This window comes from Balaenoptera ricei, chromosome 9 (assembly GCF_028023285.1).
Source record: "Balaenoptera ricei isolate mBalRic1 chromosome 9, mBalRic1.hap2, whole genome shotgun sequence".
Classification (NCBI taxonomy): Eukaryota; Metazoa; Chordata; class Mammalia; order Artiodactyla; family Balaenopteridae; genus Balaenoptera; species Balaenoptera ricei.
The window spans coordinates 90,957,020-90,979,130 of record NC_082647.1 but is presented as its reverse complement, the minus strand read 5'-3'; the positions used below and the strand labels follow the sequence as shown (position 1 = coordinate 90,979,130).

The following is a 22,111-nucleotide window of genomic DNA, read 5'->3' as shown; positions in this document are numbered from 1 at the left end:
AGTGACAGTTAGTTGTCACTTGTCTTTACTTATCTGTTATAATCTTCACTTGTGTATCATCATTTTTTATTTTTACAGTTATTGATAGTTATGGAAAGAGCTTAAAATTTGCCCTGTGAAGCAAATGGATGATAAAATTATGTTTTTTAAAAAATTATAACTTACCTCTGTTTAGTGACTCAAAACAATTTTATCCCTTACCTCAAGCAGTGTGGAGTATATTAAAATGTTAGACCTTCAAACTGTGGTTTGCATACATCAGCATCAGCATTGCGTACATGCTTGCAGAATCTCAGGCCTTAGACCAGATGTACTAAATAAGGATCTACATTTTAACAAGATCCCCTAGTAGTTCATCTGTCCATTATTGTTTGAGAAACATCATTTTAGATCCTCTAGTCTATTTTCAGGGAGACATAAAACTAACCAATTAATTTATCAGTTTCCTGGATGATGAGATTCATAAAAATTAAAACTGTAGCATGTCATAATAGAAATATATATTATTTGCTAATTTTTTCTACTCCCATCTCAAGATTTGAATGCTACATATTGAACACATGAATTGGCGTCTGAGCTTTAGACAACTTTCATTCTTGATAATCACCACTAAAGTCTGAGATTTTCAGCACCATATATATAGAATAGTCAATCTGTAGTCAAGGGAAAAATTATGAAATCTAATCCCTGTATTTCTAGATATAGTGACAGTCATGACTCTTTGTCTTTAAAGACCAAAATCAAAGGAAGAAGGAAGAAAATATGTAACTTAGGTATATCCATTCTTAGGTGTTCTATATAGTTGTATCATAATTATATTCATTAATTCATGTATTTACTCTGTACTTATGTACAAGGCAATATTGGGGATAATTAAAGAATAGGCAAGAAAAATAGGGTAATACTGTTATCAACAACAAGCACTTTTTGAATGCTTGCAGTGTGTTGGACATTTTCCTGGCACTTCTGCTCTGCAATCCTCATAGCCACCCTCAAGGTTGGGACTAATATTAACCCAGTTGTATAGAATTAGCCTCAGAGCCTAGGAAAATAAAGCAAACTTTTACAAGGTCACATAGTGAGTGGTGGGGCTGGAATTCCAACCATGTTTGCCTGAACCCCTAGCTCCATCATACATTTTTGAGTACCTGCTTTGATTCTATCAGTAGATGACAGTTTGAAAATTGATGAAATCATTCATTTGCATTTTATATTTCTTTTCTTTAAAGTTTCAGCTAATGGAACTTTAGCTTTTTTTTTTTTTTTTTCTATTGGTATGGGTGCTGCTCACCTAGCTTATTCCTAGTGCCTTCAAAACCCTGAGGGAATACATGGTGAAGGCATAAAGCTGTGTGCTGAACGGAAGGTGCAGCGTTCTTACTTCTTCTCTTTCCAAGTAAAACTGGATAAAAACTTGTTCCTCTACCTAGTAAAGGGCATAGTCCATTACATGGTACTGAAGGCAGAGCTGTTATTTCAGAGAAGAATAAAATAATTTACTAAGAGAGGAGGGAACATTTGTGTGTGTGTGTGCTCAAATAAGAAGACGTATACGGTATTTTTCTTGATATTATTTTCAAAATGTGTAGTAGAATAAATCTAACTATGGAGAACATTTAAGTAAATTTGGTTAAACATGCAAATGTCATGTGATCCCATCCTGGAGGCAGAATTGCCTCTTTGGTTTACTTTGATTCTGTAAAATCCCAACTCTTCGTTCTAAACCACTATATGAGAGTATGGAGTATTTGCAATACAAATGACTTACTAATTATATGTAGATGATTTCTAAAGGCATGAGACATTTTCTTTCAAATTCTAGCAGTGGGAAAGATGTGAAAGCATCCCAGCAATTGACTTCATGCCAGAAAAACTCCAATTGACTCATTCTCCTTAATTGCTTAATCTAAATGATTTTGCTACAGTAGTTTCCTAAACATGGTGTTGAGTCTTTTTCTTAAGGATGAAAACAAATTTTAATGGCCTATTCTAGTTTCACAAATTAGGAAAAAGAGAATATAAGCTGCCTCGTATAATAATAACATTCAATGATATTACTTTAAAACAAACATTCTCAGGGCGTCCCTGGTGGTGCAGTGGTTAAGAATCCACCTGCCAATGCAGGGGACATGGGTTCGAGCCCTGGTCCGTCCGGGAAGATCCCACATGCCGTGGAGCAACTAAGCCCGTGTGCCACAACTACTGAGCCTGCGCTCTAAAGCCTGCGAGCCACAACTACTGAAGCCCACGCACCTAGAGCCCGTGCTCTGCAACAAGAGAAGCCACCGCAATGAGAAGCCCGCGCACCGCAACGAAGAGTAACTCCCGCTCGCCGCAGCAAGAGAAAGCCCGCGTGCAGCAACAAAGACCCAATGCAACCAAAAATAAATAATAAATAAATTTAAAAAAATAACTAAATAAAACAAACATTCTCAATGGGAGCAATATCTCCTTCAATGGTTCTTGGGGGAGGAAAAATATCTTACTCTTTTTGTGTGTAAATCAGAGACATGCATACCGTCCATCATTAAATATACAGTATATCTGTGGTATTAAAATTTCACGGGAAGAGGTTAGAGGAAAAATGGCTAAAAAGGTAATAACAAAAAAGATTGACAAACACTGCTTTAAAGCATACTTCCTATATCTCAGCCAGCAAGGTTCTGCCAAGTTATTGTCACTAGGCGAAGAGCTTATTTTGTGTTCCTTTCCCAGCAGGATCCCTTCTGAAAGCCGGTGATAAAATGTTATCACCCGCTGCTGTCTCTAGTGAGGGTCTGGATACAAACTTACTGGCAATAAGGTACCTGACAGACTTGCCTTTCCTATGTCCTGGGTGATTTTTCAGTGCTCTGCTAAGATAGTTGTCTGTGTTCTGTGACGAGACACCAAGGAGTGAGTTCTATGAGTCACAGAGTATTGTGAAGTACATATTATTTACTCAGTACATTATTCCCATTACCTTGCCATTTGCTCTATTCTTTTCAAACACTCCAATCAAGCGTGAGAGAATGAAAAGAGAAACTTATTTCTTGTGGACTTATTTCTTGGTAGCACTTGGCATGTTGTAGAACTTGAGGATTTTTGGGTAGGGCCTGCCCTGGACAAATCATGAGGTTTCTGTGGCCTTATTAGGCTCAGCTGTGATCCCTCTGTTCATTCTTCATCACAGGAACCCCTCCACCACACAACATATCTTTTTCATCTCCCTATAATTATCAGAGGATCTGATATTATTTTATTATAACTTGTATGAATTTTATTCAATACTTAATTTTCCCAAGGGGTGTGCCTCTAATTAATTATGAAATGAAGAGTTTTTTTTTTTTTCCCTTTTAGAACCATTTCAGACATTATGAAGTATACGAAGGAAATGTTTTAGGGGAGAACACCTAGCACCCCCAAACTAATTTCATGTAGACTACTCACTATTCTCTATTCTGCTTAAGTGTAATGCCAAGCTTGCTTTTAAGAATTACTTCTTTATCAAGCTGATAGTCTAAAAGCTGAAAATTATTAAAGGATAAAACACAGTACATTTTCTTTTATTGCATCTTTCTCAAGTTTCTCTCTTTCTCTTCTTTATTCCTCTGGAATCCTTTTCCTCCAAGTTTTTAACATAATTTCCTTAATTTACTCTTTTGAAGAGGGATCTTATAATTCATATTTTACCCCAATCAATGGAGAGTTAGGACCTAAACTCTGGGCAACCCCATTCTTATATTTTCAATTTTTAAAAATGAAAAGTTGGAGTAACCATTGTTCTTCATTAACATGAAGATTAAGAAATGTGTAGAGGGAGGAAGTCCTTTCTGTGGGTGAGGACTGAGACACAGAAGCCTATTTTCCTCTCTAAACCTTCATTTTTCATTTGTCTTTTTGCTCTTTATCTGTTATTTTAAGTGTCCAATTACAGATCCAATATTACTAATACACTCCAGTTTTGTTTTTATATAATATTGAAAATAACAAGAAAATTCTATTTCAAATTCAATATAATAATGATTTTAGTATGTGACATATTTCAACATAAAAATATATAAAGAAGAAGCTGACTATATCCCTTCCCACACCCTTCATTTCTGCCTTTAAAGCCAACAGTTCTCCAATTTGGCTGTATGTGGGAATCAATTGGGGAACTTTAAATATAAAATCTGTTGTAAATAGAACTAAGGATGTGTTTGAGTATTCAGTGAGATTTTATAGTTTTTTAAAATTTAAGATTTATGTTTTTCTAAAGCTTTATTTCTAGGCATCTTATATCATATTTCATTGATTCTAGGATGCCATGCATGTTACTTTCACATTTTAGTATCTCCAAAATCAGATGCATCAGTGGCAACCTAGGTGAAATGAATTCTCATACTTTTTGTCATTACTGTGAATGGAATATTTTCCCCCTAAATTTACTAAAATTTAATTTAGAATGTTTGCACCTATAGTCAAAAGTCAAGTTAGTCCCTAGGTTTTCCTGTTTGTATTGCTCTTATCTTAAGATATTATAATAAAGTTAAATTAGGAATCATTCCATTCATTAAAAGATCTGGTTGATTTAAATGGTATTGCAATTATATTTTTGTTAGAAGTTATATTGCACTTAGCTTTGAATAAAGCTGGTCCAGCTTTTATTATTATTATTAATTATTTTATTGAGGTATAATTGACCTATAACATTGTATTAGTTTCAGGTGTACAACACAATGATTCGATACTTGTGTGTATTCTGAAATGATCATCACAATAAGTCTAGTTAACATCTGTCACCATATATAGCTACAAAATTTATTTTTCTTGTGATGAGGATTTTTAAGATCTACTCGCTTAACATCTTTCAAATATACAATATAGTTTATTAACTATAGTTGCCATGTTGTACAATACATCCCCAGGACTTACTTATTTTGCAAAAGTTTGTAACTTTTGACCCCTTTTGACCCAGCTTTTTTTAAAAATGGTAGATCTTTAGTTATCTTTTTGATCTCCTCTATGAATTTTAGCTCTTCCACTGCTTAGATAAATTTTGAATAATTTATATTTAGCTGATATGTTGTTTGGTGAATATGTTTATGAAACTTACTTCAAACTATCTATTTCTTTATTGTATGCTGCAATTTATTCTTATTTTAAGTTAATATTCTACCTTTTCTGACATTAATATTACCACCCCTGCTTTCTTTTTGTTTGAAATTACAGAGTACCTCTTGGGCCCATCCCAGTATTTTCAACCATTATATATCAATTGCTTTAAGCACGTTTATTGTTTGATAATCCAAAATGACGATCTATGTATTTCAGGGAGATAATTCATCCCTTTTACATTGTAGTGTGAATTCTTTAGGATTTTATTCCTATTATATTATCTCATGTTATTTGTTTTACTTTGAGATTTCTTCCTTTTCTCCCTCTTTTTACTCTTTTTTGCGAGTTTGATCTGCTATTCATTCCTCCATTTTAATGTGAGAATCCTTCTGGTTTTCATTACTGTTTATCTTCCCTTTCCTAGGGCTCATAATCACATGTGCATTTTCTACTATTTTCTGAAAACATGATATCAATTTTTAACCATATCAAAATGCTTTATTCCTCCCTGTGTCCCCATAACATGATGATGAGACCTTCAGAAGACGACTTCCCAAAGCCTATTTTCTGAAGCTATCTCCTTACCATCAAAATGCAAACTGTACTCTACCTAGTGACTTCTCAGGAATTTATAAAAAGAGAAATACATCAAGTCTCATTATTATGGTAAAGAGAGAGATAATACCCATGTCACAAACTAATTACAGTGTAATATACATCACTACCTACTGTGGTTTTGCAATCATAAATCCAAATCTAAGATATTTGAATCTGTATAATCATGTCATATTAAAATAGTATCTTTAGTATTTATTTGATTTCATTGAACTTATTCACAAAATACAATGCAGCCATATAGCTAATTTAGAGTTTTATTATAAATGGATATTGGGGAATTGAAAAGTTTTATGTGAAAAGGAAGATTTATGACTATAAAGAAATATACTGATTTTTCAGGGAAATCATAACAAAATATTCACATATGTTTAGTTAAAGGGGAGGTGGCTATCAGTCCACTATATCCCCATATCCTAAGCAAATAATTCAGTACCCATTAAATTAATTAAGGTACTTTTATAATCTTATTTTTCAGAAAAATAATTTATTTTAGTTAAGCTATCCTATATTTATCTAAGCCATTAGCATCTGTATGTGAATGATAATGGTTCTGAAAACCACAAAGGTAACAGAACATCAGAGGATTATATTTCACGAATTGGAAAATCCCCTAATAAATTTTCCATGTAGTACTTTTTATTCTGGAAAAATGTATTTCTAAAAATTCTAAATAATTATGCTTAGAAGTGTTTATTCTTTTTAGGAAATAAAATATTCAACAATACATAGAGTGTGGGGTTATTTTCTAATAGGTTTGACAATTTTTCTGTGGTATTATAGGATTATATATTTGTTAACAAATATTAATTGATCACTTAATATGTGCTAACAATGTGTATAGAAATGAATACAATGGAGTTTCCTACTCCAGGGAGTTTACAATATTTAGATAGAGAGAAGAAATAAAAAAAGTCCAAAGAACAGAGCAGAGTGGTCACATGGAAAGAGGTCAGATCTGGAATATTTGGGACTTGAGTCAAGTTTTAAAGGAGTTTTGGCATATCAAGAAGAGGGAGGAAAGCAATGGGGCATTCGTTCCAGGTAGAAGCATCAACAGATGAGAAGCCTCAGAGGTTTGGAAGAGCTTGAAACATTGAAAAAACTGCAAGTAATTTTTTATGATCAATGTGAAAAGAATGTTGTGTGATGATCAGTGTTGGAGAATATGGACAGAAAAGTCGACCAGACCCATCAATGAAGGGCATCATGTATTAGACCAACAGTTCACATTTTGGTCTCAGGATCCCTTTATTGGTTACATGGGTTATATATCTTTGATATTTACCATACTGGAATTGAAGCTAGGAATTAAAAAAAAAATTTATTAATCTATTGGAAAATAACGAGAAACCCATTTAATATTATATAAATAATATTTTGTGAAAAATAATTATATTTCCCCAAACAAAAAAAATAGCAGGGTAAGATTTACATTTTTGCAAATCTCCTTAATGTCTAACTTAACAGAATACAGCTGGATTCTCATATATGTTTCTACAATCACTACTTTATTTTAGCTGAAATAATGGAGAAAATTTAGCCTCACAAGATAAATATTTGGAAAAGGGAGGAGTCTTTTATGAGTCTTTTCACAATTATCCCAGATAATTGTGGATATTCTTTTTTGGGACTATATCAAAAACTCAAGAAGTGAATGGGCGACCCTTAGAATGGTAGAAAATATTTGCAAATGAAGCAACGGACAAGGGATTAATCTCCAAAATATACAAACAGCTCATGCAGCTCAATATCAAAAAAATGAACAACCCAATCAAAAAATGGACAGAATACTTAAATAGACATTTCTCCAAAGAAGATATACAGATGGTCAAGAGGCACATGAAAAGATGCTCAACATCGCTAATTATTAGAGAAATGCAAATCAAAACTACAAGGAGGTATCACCTCACACCAGTCAGAATGACCATCAGCAAAAAGTCTATAAATAATAAATGCTGGAGAGGTTGTGGAGAAAAGGGAACCCTCCTACACTGCTGGTGGGAATGTAGATTGATACAGCCACTGTGGAGAACAGTATGGGGGTTCCTTAAGAAACTAACTACCATATGACACAGCATTCCCACTCCTGGGCATATACCAGGAGAAAACCATAATTCCAAAAGATACATGCACCCCAATGTTCATTGCAGCACTATTTATAATAGCCAGGACAAGGAAGCAACCTAAATGTCCATCAACAGAGGAATGGATAAAGAGGATGTGGTACATATATACAATGGAATATTACTCAGCCATAAAAAGAAATGAAATTGTGTCATTTGCAGAGACGTGGATGAACCTAGAGACTGTCATACAGAGTGAAGTCAGAAAGAGAAAACATTATTGTATATTAACACATATATGTGGAATCTAGAAAATGGTACAGATATACCTATTTGCAAAACAGAAATAGAGACAAAGATGTAGAGAACAAATGTATGGACAACAAGGGGGGAAGGGGAGGTGGGATGAACTGGGAGATTGGGATTGACATATATACACTACTATGTATCAAATAGATAACTAATGAGAACCTACTGTATAGCACAGGGAACTCTACTCAATGCTCTATGGTGACCTAAATGAGAAGGAAATCCAAAAAAAAAGGGGATGTATGTATATATATAGCTGATTCACTTCACTGTATAGCAGAAACGAACACAACATTGTAAAGCAAGTACACACACACACACACACACACACACACACACATGCCCAAAACATAAGAAGTGAATTGGAGGACTTAATATTTTTAAGATGGCAATACTTCCCAAATTGATCTACAGAATCCACTCAATTCCTGTAGGAATCACAGCTAGCTTCTTTGTTAAAATTGACAAGCTGATTCTAAAATTCACTTGGATTTGCAAGGGACGCAAACTAGCCAAAACAATCTTGAAAACAAAGTTGGAAGACTGACACTTCCTGAGTTCAATACTTAACTACAAAACACCAGTAATGAAGACAGAGTGATACTGGCATGAGATAGACATAGAAATCAATGGAACAGAACTAACAATCCAGAAATAAACCCATGTGTCTGTGGTCAACTGACATTTAACAAGAGGGCCAAGATCATTCAGTGAGAGAAAGAACAGCCTTTTCAACAAATGGTGCTGAGACAAGTGGATAGCCACGTGCAAAAAAAAAAAAAGAGATTAGACTCTTGCCATACCATATACAGAAAATTAACTCAAAATGTATCAAAGATCTAAATGGAAGCACTAAACTATAAACCTCTCTTAGGAAAAAAATAGGGGTAAATCTTCATGGCTTTGGGTTTGCCATGAATATATGACATCAAAATACGAGTAACACAAGAAAAACTGCAAAAATAGGATTTCATCGAAATTTAAAAAATTTGTGCTTCAAAGGACACTATCAAAAAAGTGAAAAGGCAACCCACAGAATGGAAGAAATTTTGCAAATCATATATCTGATAAGGCCTTGTATCCAGAATATATAAAGAACTCTTACAACTAAAAAATAAAAGGAAAACTGACTCAAGTTAAAAATGGGCAAAAGATTTGAGCAGACATGTCTCCAAATAAGAAATAGAAATGGCCTATAAACACATGAAGAGATTCTTGACATTATTAGTCATCAGGGAAATGCAAATCAAAATCACAATGAGATACTACTTAACATCCACTAGCTGTAATCAAAAAGACACATACTGACAAGTATTGACAAAATGTAAAGAAATTGGAACCCTCATATCTTGCTTGTGGAAATCTAAAATGATACAGCCACTTTGAAAAACAGTCTGGCAATTCCTCAAATAATTAAGCATAGAGTTACCACATGATCCAGCAATTCCACTCCTAGTGATATACCCAAGAGAAAAGAAAACATGTCTGCACAAAAACTTGTATATGAATGTTTATAGCAGCATTATGCATAATAGCTAAAAGGTAGAAACAACCCAAACGTCATCAATGTATGAATGTATAAGCAAAATGTGGCATATCCATACAATGCAATATTATTTGACCATAAAAGGGAATGAGGTACTAATACATGCTACAACATGGGTTAACCTTGAAAACATTGTTCTAAGTGAAAAAAAAGCCAGATACAAAAGGTGACATTTTGTATGGTTCCATTTATATGAAATTTATATGAAATGTCCACAATAGGTAAATCTATTGAGACAGAAAGCACATTAGTGGTTGTTTAGGGCTGGGGTGAATGGAACAATAGGGGGATAATAGCTGAAAGATATGAGATTTCTTCTTGTGGTGATTGAAAGCATTCTAAAATTTACTATAGAGATGGTTTTACATATTTGTTAATATACTAAAAGCCATTGAATTGCACACATTAAATATTTGAATTATATAGTATGTGAAGTATATCTGTGAATAAATCTGTTTAAAAAACTCAACAAGCGGTAGTTCCTTAAATGTTAGTTGTAATGTGGAATTTGAAACCATTTCAATAAACATTTCTTACTTTGCAACATAAAATCCATTGGTCTATCTAGAACTCTGAATAGATCTTTTACCTATGCATGATTTTGATCTTGCAGATACCCTAAAATTCTCAGAGATAGCCAAGTGTCCCTAGACTACAGTTGGAGAACTGCTGTGTCAGGTTAGAGTCTGAACTTCAGAGAGGTGCAGTTTAGTTTTAAAAAAAGCCACCCCTCGAATTGTGTGAGCTTTGGGAGTAAACCACGTTTGGCTAGGTTCAAACCAATGTACAAACATTTTATAGACAGAGTACGTAAACATTTACAGTTCGGTTGGCCTAGTAATAACAATGACAAATGCATGTGAGACTCAGGTCAATTATGAAGACTAGTGAGGCTGGAAAGGAAGATATTGGGGAAAAGTAATTGGCTGCTTTTATAGAAATTATGAGGATACACATGAGATAAAGCAGTTAATAACATGAAGAAGCTGTCTGAGTATAGGTACCTTTGGAAATCTGAAGAATAGTGTCAGAGAAAGGAAAAGAGAGTACAGTGCAATTCTGCAGGCAGAACCCAGGGAGCTCCAAGTTCATGTTCAGTAAGCACAAGGAAAACAGTTTTTTCCAGAAATGAAGGAAGGGGTTTGGGGTCCAAGTAAGTAGGCTTGCCATAAATGAATGTTCTTTCTTACCCAAAACATAGAAATAAATAGTTCTTACTTATAGCCAAAGCCTAAATGAATTTGGACAACTTTTAATATAGTAAGTTATCTATTTTTATGTATGTATATGATGAAATTGGCATAACAAAATTGGTATATGAGTACATTTTCTTGGGCAGACAGGGCAAGGGATGTGTGGTATAAGGAAGCTATAGATGTTTGGAGTAGCCATTGTAGGCCAAGACTTGTTCACTCAAGGGCAAACTCCCACAACACCTTTGCCAGAAACCCAGTGTCCCAGGTGCCACACTCTCCTATTTCAAAGCTGACCTTAGTTTGATGATATTCACTCTTTCAAGTCACTCTGTATTACCCAATGACTAGGCCTTCAAAGTACATTCAAACTTATTTCTAGTATATGCTTATTTGATGCTGGCACAAATAACATAAAGGTTAATTTAGATTTTCATCTTGTTACTTGAATTTTTTTCTTAATGAGTCATTCTTTCAACAAATATTTATGGCCTATTTACAGAGTGTTACCATAAACAGCAAACTTGCTCCTCTTCCCTTAATAAAACACGCTTATAAAACTTTTGTATTAGGGTAAGACTATGATGTGTGGATATACATACCACAAATAGGTATGCGTAACAATTTTTAACTTCAAAGATAACTGCTAGATAAAAGGATAGTTTTGTTGAAGAAGAGCAGCACACTGACCACTTTCTAGAACACACTGATTCCTATAAAATAATTTTTAGTATGAGATCAGTTATTCTTGGGCCACAACACAGAAAGGCTTAATTATTAAAGTAATCAAAGATATTTTTTGCATAGAACTCTCATTTATAAAGGTGAGAACTTGGGCCTAAAGTCTAATGTACTACCTTTCAAAACTGATTCATATTCACTTTAGTTTTTCCAAGGTAAGAAATAAGATTTTGCAATATTGAACAATATTCTTTAGCTTCTGTAGGTTTTAATTTCTTTTTTGAACTCCATATGCTAGCTTTCTGGATTCAATAGCTAGATTAACTATTTGTAAGTTTGTTTCCAGCTTTTACATTTGGTACTTCTGATGTCAAAGTGGAGACAAAATTATTTAATTCAAACAACAAAACAAAAAACATGTTAAATGTGTTTTTGTGAAATTAAATATTACTCTTTTCTGAAAAGTAAACTTATTGGGAAGTGACTGAATGTGTTACTGTAGTTATGATTTATTACTATTGTTGAGTTTTCTCTAAGAATGCAATTTCAGGGTTTTTATGGATATTATTCTTTAGAAATGTGCATTTGGTATATTTTTTGGAAGTGTGCATCTGGTTTGTTTACTTATCTACTTGGTCTGATGATAATATTAGAGAGACATTGTAAAAGGTTTTGATAACAAGATTTTAATGAAAAGAAAATAGAGATACTTCAGGAGGTAGATCAATTTTTCTTTGGTTTACATAGTCAAAACTAAAAAGAGGACTACAAAACAGAATCTAGGCTAGTGAAATGCCAGACAGAAATATACTCTCTAAACACCAGCAGTAACTTATGTGGAAGGAGTAAACAGCAGTGTAAAATGGTCTATGTCTCTTTCATTTGTTTTTTGATATATGCTCATTATTTTGCACAAGTATGCAAAGTGGAATGTAAACTAGAATCAGAATATCATGAACTTCAGATCTGGAACATTTTAATTTTAATAATGGGAACCCTAGACTAATTAGTCAATGCCCACATTTTCCTCAGATAAATTTATGATATCTTAAATCCCATTATACAGACATGTAATTTTACTGATCTTCTTAGTGTGCTGTACAGCATGGTACCAAATTGAATTTCTTTTCTAATAAAAATGTTTATCGACCCTTTAATTTTTATCTTAGGAAGGAAATGATTTATAAAACTATCTGAATTAATATATTGTCCTTTGGTAACTATGTTATTGATATTGTTTTGTCCCCTAGGGAGGGAACAAACTACTATCTCAGTCTTTTTTCCTGTTTTCCCATTAAATGATTAGATTAGCCATCACCAAAGCATGCTTATCAATTGCTTGTTGAAGAGTTATCGTCTAGACTAGTTAGTAAGATTAAGCACTGAAACTTAGAACTGCAGCTGATGCAACTCTTGCCTCTGAAGATGCCGGCCAGAAAATATGCTCAAGGTTGTTCCATAAATAGTAAACCTTTTTCCTGCATAGTCTTTAATAGGAGCTTAAAATGGATCTTTAGAAGGCTGTGTGGATTGAACAACCGGAAATTTTAACCAAGTCATTAATAACTAATGATGTAAACTGTAGGTCACTACCCATGATCAGTCATAGAAATAAGAGGAGAGAAAGGCCGGATCAAGCAAGGGGATGAGACAGCTTTTACTGCAGCAACTTCTCACTTCTTTCTTCATGTGTTTTGTATTCCAATGATAGACAAAATTTACTGGCTCAATGACTTTTCTTTTGGTTTCTTTGTATTCACATATACACAGATACATATACATATGTATATATAAATTTATATTTATATATTATTTCTAATAAACACTTCTGAATTTATTTTTTTTTCTCTGTTTTGTATTATTTTAAATAAATATAAAATATTCTAAATATTTCTCTTTCCACTTGAGGCAGGCAAATATTTGTTTAAATATACCCCACCAAGAATCACATATCTGATAAACAACTTTTATCTGGAATATATAAAGAACTCTCAAAACTCAGTAATAAGAAAACAAATAACTCAATAGAAACAGTCAAAAGATTTGAAAAGACACGTCACCAAAGAAACACATGAAAATATGCTCAATATCATTAGACATTGGGAAAATGGAGACTAAAACCACAAAGAGATATCAGTAGACATCTATTAGCATGTTTAAAATTTAAAAGATTGATCAAATGTTAGGGAGAGTGTGGAAGAAGTGGAACTCACGTATACTGCTGGTGGGAATGTGAAACAGTACAACCACTTTGCAAAACAGTTTGTCAGTTTCTTAAAAATATTAAACATACACCTATTGTATCATCTAGTCATTCCATTCCTAGGTATTTAACCCAAGAGAAATGAAAGCTTATATCTATACAAATACTTGTACAAGAATGGTCATAGCAGCTTTATCTTTAATAGTCTTAAACTGGAAACAACGGAAGAACCCTTCAAAGGTGAATGCATAAACACATCATAGTATATCCATGCAATTGACTACTGCTCAGCAATAAAAAGGAATGAACTACTGATACCTGCAACAACTTGAATAGCAATTCAGAATAATTATTTCAAGTGAAAAACATACAGTAGTATGTACTGTATGATTCTGTTTATATAAAATTCTGGAAAATGCAAATGAATCTATAGAAAGCAGATTGTTTGTTGCCTGGCGACAAGGGTGAGGGATGTAGGGAAAGGCAGGGGTAAAGTATTACAGTGGGACACTAAGACTTTTTGGAAGTTTTATATAGTCATTAACTTGGTTGTGTTGATGGCTTCATGGATGAATATACAGGTTAAAACTCATCAAATTGTATACCTACAAGTGTCTAAGTTATTGTATTTATGTCAACTATATCAACTATACCTTATAAAGCTTTTTAAAAATATAGGCTTCTTAATCCTACAAAAAACATATTTTTGTGAATAAACACATCTAGACAATCAGAGATCTGAAAGAGATTAAAGGCTCTCATGTTTGGACTTTGTCCTCAGATTGATTTGTATCAAGGCTATCTTTGAGATGTCTCCTCCTTCTACCCTTTCTCCTTTCTTCTCCTTTTCTTCCTCCTCCTTCTGCCCTTCTCCTCCTCCTGTTTCTCCTGTCTTTCTCTTCCTGCTCTTCTTTTCTCCTTCCCCACCTCCTCTTTCTCCTCCTTCTTCATCTAACATACTTCCAGTTGAATCTCTCATACATCCCTTAGTGATATTTCCTTCCTTCCTTCCTACCTCCCTTCGTCTCTCTCTCTCTTTCTTTCCTTCTTTCTTTCTTTTGCTCTTTCTTTTTCTCAGCATAAACTTTGCCCAAAGACATTCTTGTATTTCTTGGATTTCTGTAGCCATATGAACTGTGTTGCATCTGGTGTTACTGCACATCAGATTTGAATCAAAAGGCTAAAAATACTCACTATTGGATTTCAGGTTAAACATCACATCTTCAAGGAGCTCTTTTCTCACCTGACACAATATGGTTTCCCAGTTCTCTGCTCCACTAAACCCTCTACTCCATCTAATATAATACTTTTTATTCTTTATTGTAATTACTTGTTAAATATCAGTCTCCCCTTTTGATTTGTAAGATCGTTGAGGCACATATGTGACACATATGGAATGGAATATTACTCAGCCATAAAAAGAAATGAAATTGAGTTATTTGTAGTGAGGTGGATGGACCTAGAGACTGTCATACAGAGTGAAGTAAGTCAGAAAGAGAAAAACAAATACCGTATGCTAACACATATATATGGAATCTAAGAAAAAAAAAAAAAGAAAGAAAATGGTCAGAAGAACCTAGGGACAAGACAGGAATAAAGATGCAGACCTACTAGAGAATGGACTTGAGGATATGGGGAGAGGGAAGGGTAAGCTGGGACGAAGTGAGAGAGTGGCATGGACATATATACACTACCAAATGTAAAATAGATAGCTAGTGGGAAGCAGCCGCATAGCACAGGGAGATCAGCTCGGTGCTTTGTGACCACCTAGAGGGGTGGGATAGGGAGGGTGGGAGGAAGGGAGACACAAGAGGGAGGAGATATGGGGACATATGTATATGTATAACTGATTCACTTTGTTATAAAGCAGAAACTAACACACTATTGTAAAGCAATTATACTCTAATAAAGATGTTTAAAAAAATATGCAAATGAAAAAAAATTTAGAATGCAAAAATGAGGAAGTCTGTAGTCATTTGGTAAACAACTTAATGTAATAGTTACATGGCCAAAGTAATAGAATTAATTATTTATATATCAACTATACCGATAAAATTTGAACAAAATCTGAATTTGAATCCTGAAGATTTCTTGTAACTTAAGCATTCTTTGGTAGAATACCCACACACAGCAATAATTGTACATCAATGGAGAATTTTCATGTTTCTTTTATTGTTGCTATTCTCTTGTTATGTAGGTACAAATATTTTTGTGTGTGTAGCATCCTTTTATTATTTTTTTAAGTAATGAGAATAAGTCAATTACTTTGATTAATTGAGCCTAATGTTTGTCAGAGCATTTTTTTTTTAAACAGAGCATTTTTAAAAACATCTTTATTGGAATATAATTGCTTTACAATGTTGTGTTAATTTCTGCTGTATAACAAAGTGAATCAGTTATATGTATACTGTCAGAGCATTTTTGCTGTTTATTTTCTTTGGTTAGGACACAGGATAGAAAATAGTGAACAGTATCCCTTTTACTTTGAGTAGAGCTTCACTGCATTAAATAATGTCTTCAAAGGCAAAACTAGACTGTAAGCTCAATTCAATTTCAAACTCTTTCATGTCACTGTGTTCTTTTCTATGTTGGGCAATTGACCCAGCAGTGGCCAGATAAAAGGGCTTAGGCATCTGAGTAATTTAGATCACATCTGTGCAACTCAGATGTACACTCTGCATGCATCATAAGCTTTTCCCAAAGTAGAAAATGAAATACACAGAGATAATTATTGCTGCTGAAAAATTCAATGCTCTGCAAGACAGATTTTATTTTGACTAGTGCATATTACAGTACATTTGTGGAACAAAAGACAAGCTTAGTTTTTAGAGCTTATTTCCACATTCTGTGTGCCTTGAATATTTTCTGATCTAGGCACAGTCATATGCATTTGGGTGTTTCTCTCCCCTCCCTTCACTTCTCTCTCTTAAAGATTAGCAATAAAGGAAAGCATCAGGGCTATTCTAATTTACCTATCCAGCATTTGACCATTGATTTTAGTTATTTAACATTTGCTGAAGAAATACAGTGGCATATAAGGAAAAAAAAAAAGTCAAAACAGGGCAGAATCCTTTTTTTAAAAACCCACGACAGTGGCAAAACTTAGCTTGATCATACCCAGCGTTGATGACAGTGAGGGTAAACAGGTATGCTCATACAGTCCTGGTAGAAATGTAAATTGTTTCAACCCTTTTAGACAGAAATTTAGCAATGTCATCAAATTTTTAAATGCATATAAAATTTGACCCAGAAAATCCACTGCCAGCAATTTGCACAAGTATTCAAAGATACCAGGCTGTTTACTGCAGTCCTGAAGGTGTTAGCAAAACAATGAAACCAAACTAAATGTGCACTTGTAGGAGAATGGTTAAGTCAAGCTATTTTTGTAGAAATCAGTTCATGACGTAGTTGCCTATGTGCTAATAAGGATAGCTGACCATGATGGATATACCTATATACATATATGCTGACGAGGCTCCAAACGAGCTACCCCAAAATATCACACCTTGGCATGTTAAATACCTTTAGCTGAAGGACTTTGAGAAAATGGCAGAAGCAGGAACCATCCATTACACTTCTTCCCTGAAACAGGCCAAGAAACACTCACGTGAGAGGCACTTTCCCTAAACCCAGAGGAAAGGAGCATCCTTATCTCTGACAACAATGGGATGCTGAGAAGAATCCTAACAGGCCTTGCTGTTTCCCCCAGTTTACTGCAAACACCTCATACTCCTTAACCTATCAGATTCCTCCACTGCTGTACACGTCACCAAACCTGGCATAAAACACTCAGGTCTAACTGTTTCTTTGGGTCTTCCTTTCCTTATGAAGGCTCTCATGTCACATACAACTTATATTAAAGAAATTCGTATGCTTTTCTCTTGTTAATCTGTTTTTGTCAGTTTAATTTTCAGACCCAGCCAGATACCCTAAGATTGTTGAGGAGAACTTTACCCTCTCGTACAATACCCATACTTACGTACTTGTCAACTCATTGAAATTTTCCTAAGGGTACATGTGGAACAGTTAACATTGGATATTCTTAGAGACAAAGGAATTATGGAGATGAAGCCTTTTACTTTTCTCATTATTAATCAATTATTTTTGTTTACCATGAGCATGTATTACTTTAAAAATCACAATAAAATATTAATTAAAAGAATATTAGAAAGAAATGACTATTCATTTTTTGGAAATGTTTGAAAGCAAAAGTATTTCAGTTTTCAAGATTCTACGTTTTCTTAGTTTAAAATTTCATAATTGAAATTGCTATCATGGAACATATGCAGAAGCAAAATATTGACATAAACCATTTATATAAATTTCTACAAAACAATAACAATATCATCTATTTCAATGATTAGGGTGTCCTATATGTCAAAATGTTGGTTTTAAGACACTGCATGAAATGATTGATCTATTGCATTTAGGTGGCCATCGTGATAAGTATCTCTGAGACATGGCAACAGCTCAGTAATAAACTCCTTGGCGCAGCTACAAGCTTGACATTGATGTATGTCTCGGGCATCTTAGGAGGAGTCCAGCTCCATTTACTTCAGGTAATAGCTGGTTTCCCTTTTTCTCCAAGGCAAGAATTTAATTGGTTGTATCTGGTAGAGATGGTGGAGTGGAATGATAGGGGAAGGACAGAAGAAAGGGGATACAGAATCATGAAAACCGTTTCAGAAAGTTCCTTCAACAAATCAGGAAAGGAAGGAAGGTAGGAAGGTAGGCTTTCACTTGAAAAGGGAGCTAACTGAAAAGCGGCTCTAATATTAGCAACTCAGCCATAGGGAAAAATCAAGAGAAATAGTTATAGAAACTTGAGCAATCAGTTTAAAAAACTGATTTGAAGATTATTTATTTTGAAATTTATCTGCTTTATTAATTATGATACTTGGGATCGTCAAATGACAAAACCAACACATTTAGTAACGAGTTTGCTGTTCTTTATTCAAGGGGAAACAGCCCATGGATGGAGGGAGTACAGAACTTCACAAGCAGTGGAACGCTCTTCCCTGGGGATTTTGGGCGAAAGCGAGTTCTACAGAAGAACTCGTTAGAAGAGGCAGCCTGGAAACAGGGCATGATTGGTCAAGAGGTCAGGCATTTCCTTATAAGACTATCAGGTCCTATTTTCTAGGGTAAGGTGAGCTAGTTTAGCTGAGTGGGAGGATGGTGATTGATGCATGTTAGGATTCCTTGACAGGTGTTTCCTGTCAGTGCAGGCTGATTTAGGTTTGGATTTGTGATGAGGGACCAAACATGGGATCACTGGAGCAGGCTCCATTTCGTAAGCTCAATACATGAATTAACTTTATCAAGATTAATATAAGAATAACATGAATTTTTACCTTTCTTACTGGTAGAGACAAAATAACTTACAGGCATAATTTCTTACCCATAATAGATGTTCATTAAACATATGTTGGCTATTAAATTAATAAGCCTATATAAAGATATTTAGTTCTAAAATTAAATTAACACCTGACCCATGACTTTCTACCAGTAAAAGCTAGAGAGACAACTATCAAAGCTTTCAGTTGAGAAAATGCTCAAACCACTATTAAAAAGACATTCAATTTAAAACGTAGGGACAGGGGATACTTTGTAATAGAATATGTTGAACTGATTTATGTGGTAAGTAGATTCAGGTGCTTAGGTTACAGGTATTACAAGAGAGATTAGCATCTAACTGAGGCTTTTATTCCTGAGCTAATACAGAAAGCCAAATTTTGGGGAGAAATTTGGACTTTTCACTGGCTGTGTGGAACTGAAGCATGAGCAACTATGTTTCATTTTTCTTTAAAATGGTGGATTTGTAGTTTAAATGATGAAATTAGTTTTCAGTCACAAGTCAGTCTTGAGTGCATCTGGGTTTCAGGAGGTTTTCCTGGGGCTTAACTGTTGCTTTTCCCAGGGCTCATCCATGAGGAGCCAAGTGGATTGCCTTCGGAACAAATGATAGTTAATTCTTTTCCTTTTTTATGCATATCAACTACTATGCTTAAGTTAAGCAAAAAAAAGTGGTTCACTGAAAGACTGGCATAGGGGCCCATGAGTCTGTGCCATTCAGTTTATACCAACAAACAAACAATAAAAACCAAAAAACAAAACCAGTTTTTTCTTACCTTGCTCTTATCTATGTGAAATAGACTAGCAAAGGGCTTTTCACCTGTGGCAAGTGAGAGTCTCTCTTTCTTCTATCTTTCCTTCCTTCCTTTCCTGATTTGTTGAAGGAACTTTCTGAAATGGGTTTCATGATTGTGTATTCCCCCCCTTTCCTCTGTCCTTCCCCTATCATTCCACTCCACCATCTCTACCAGATACAACCAATTAAATTCTTGCTTTGGAGAAAAAGGGAAACCAGTTATCACCTGAAGTAAACAGAGCTGGGCTCCTCCTAAGGTGCCCGAGACATACATCACTGTCAAGCTTGTAGCTGCTGCCAAGGAGTTTGTTACTGAGCTATTGCCATGTCTCAGAGATACTTATCACGATGGCCACCTAAATGCAATAGATCAATCATTTCATGCAGTGTCTTAAAACCAACATTTTGACATATAGGACACCCTAATCATTGAAATAGATGATATTGTTATAAAATAACAAAACATGCAGAAATTTATGTAAATGGTCTTTGCTAATATAAAGTTTATACTATAGATATATTTTGATTATTCTTCATTATATGGGCGTTATGAAGAACAAAATACGATAATTTCAGCAGAAATAAATATATAGTTTTCCCCAGCTTAATTAAGGTATGATTGACAAATAAAAATTGTATTTATTTAAGGTGTACAATGTGTTGCTTTGATATACATATACAATGTGAAATGATTACCACAATCAAGATAATTAATACACTCCTCACACCACATAGTTACCATTTTTTTTGTGTGTGGTGAGAACACTTGGGATCTTCTCTATTAGCAAATACCAAGTATACAATACATTATTATTAACCATAGTCCCCTTGCTGTACATTAGGTCTCCAGAACTTATTTATTCTATAATTGAAAATTTGTACCCTTTGATCAACATCTCCCCATTTCCCCTACCCTTTGTCACTCCCCCATCCCCTGGTAACCACCATTCTACTCTCTATTACTATAATTCAAATTTTTTATATTCCACATATAAGTGAGTCATGCAATATTATCTTTCTGTATCTGGCTAAAAACAAATATATCTTATTTGCTTCTTGTTAGAATGTTGGTCACATTATTTCCCTTTGAAATAAATTTGACTTTAGAAAATTAATGTTGGCTCAGAATCTTTTGATCTTTATAAAGACAAATACTTGGTATTTGGGACATGATTTTACTAGTACATTATGCAACGCTTAAGATAAACTGGAGAGAAATTAAGCTATTATTCATGGAGAGGTGGGGCATTCCATACTTGCAACCATGACTACAAATAATATGAGCATCCCATAGCTTTGCCAATTTTCTTAATTTGGCGATGAAACATTCAACTATAGTGATAGTCAAGCATCGCAGGGGAAATATAACAAATAAATTACTTTGGTCAGTATGCATAAACAACATAAAAATAAAATGCCATGATTTCTTAACTATATTCCTTAAAAGTTAAAAAAGAGGTAACAGGCCCATAATGGAGTCACTTGTGCTAAGCTCACATCACCAAACCCAGACTTAATACCTAACCTCATTGCAGTGTCAGCCTCTCCCAGGAGTGTAATCATAACCAGTCAGTGTAGAATTTCCTGGTCAACACTAGTGAGGTAAGCTGCCCGGTAGACCGCAGCTATCTCCCAAAGGAAGGTGACCTTGCCTGAAACAACCCACTCTTTGCTGGTAACTTCCTTGTCCCACCCACCTCTGCCTATGCAAGTCTGTCATTTTGTATAGCTCTTTGGAGTTCTTTCTGTTTGCTAGGTGGGATGCCGCTTAATTCATGAATCACTGAATAAAGCCAATTAGATCTTTAAAATTCACTCAGTTGAATTTTGCTTTTTAACAATAGAAACTGAGCAGTGAAGTAAGTCGGGCCTCAAAAGGGTTTATAACTTAGGAAAGAAAATATGATATTTATGTTAGGTGACTGTGTTAAGTGAACTTCTGATCATGACAACACCGAACTTTTCCAAGATACTTTCATACTTGGCATTATCAGACAAACTACTACATAATATAAATGTGATCATACTCAAAGGACATGGTGGATTGTACAAAATTTCAAACAAATGTCGAGACACATTTGAAAGGATAAAAACCAATGAGAGAATTCCCCAAATGAAAGCTATAGTAGGCTAATTAAATACATGCCTCTACTCTGCAGCTGTTTGCTTCTCATAGTAATAAAGTAACACACATAGTAACACACTGAGTGCATACATTAGGTCAGGGAAGTGTACATGTTCTTGATAATGATATTGCTGTTCAGAGAC

At 34.4% G+C, this 22,111-nt stretch overlaps 1 protein-coding gene across 2 annotated transcripts in view; it reads right to left on the bottom strand.

Moving 5' to 3' along the window:
• The window catches only part of LOC132371582 (cullin-1-like), a 55,582-nt gene that overhangs the window by 9,936 nt on the left and 23,535 nt on the right, over positions 1–22,111 (bottom strand). Inside the window, exon 1 of one of the 2 annotated variants that reach the window (XM_059932870.1) lies at positions 17,215–17,277. The exons of the other annotated variant lie outside the window; for it this stretch is intronic. The gene's annotated coding sequence lies outside the window, so the exon portion shown is untranslated. Of the gene's footprint in view, positions 1–17,214; positions 17,278–22,111 lie in introns of those variants that run through there. 2 annotated transcript variants of the gene reach the window in all.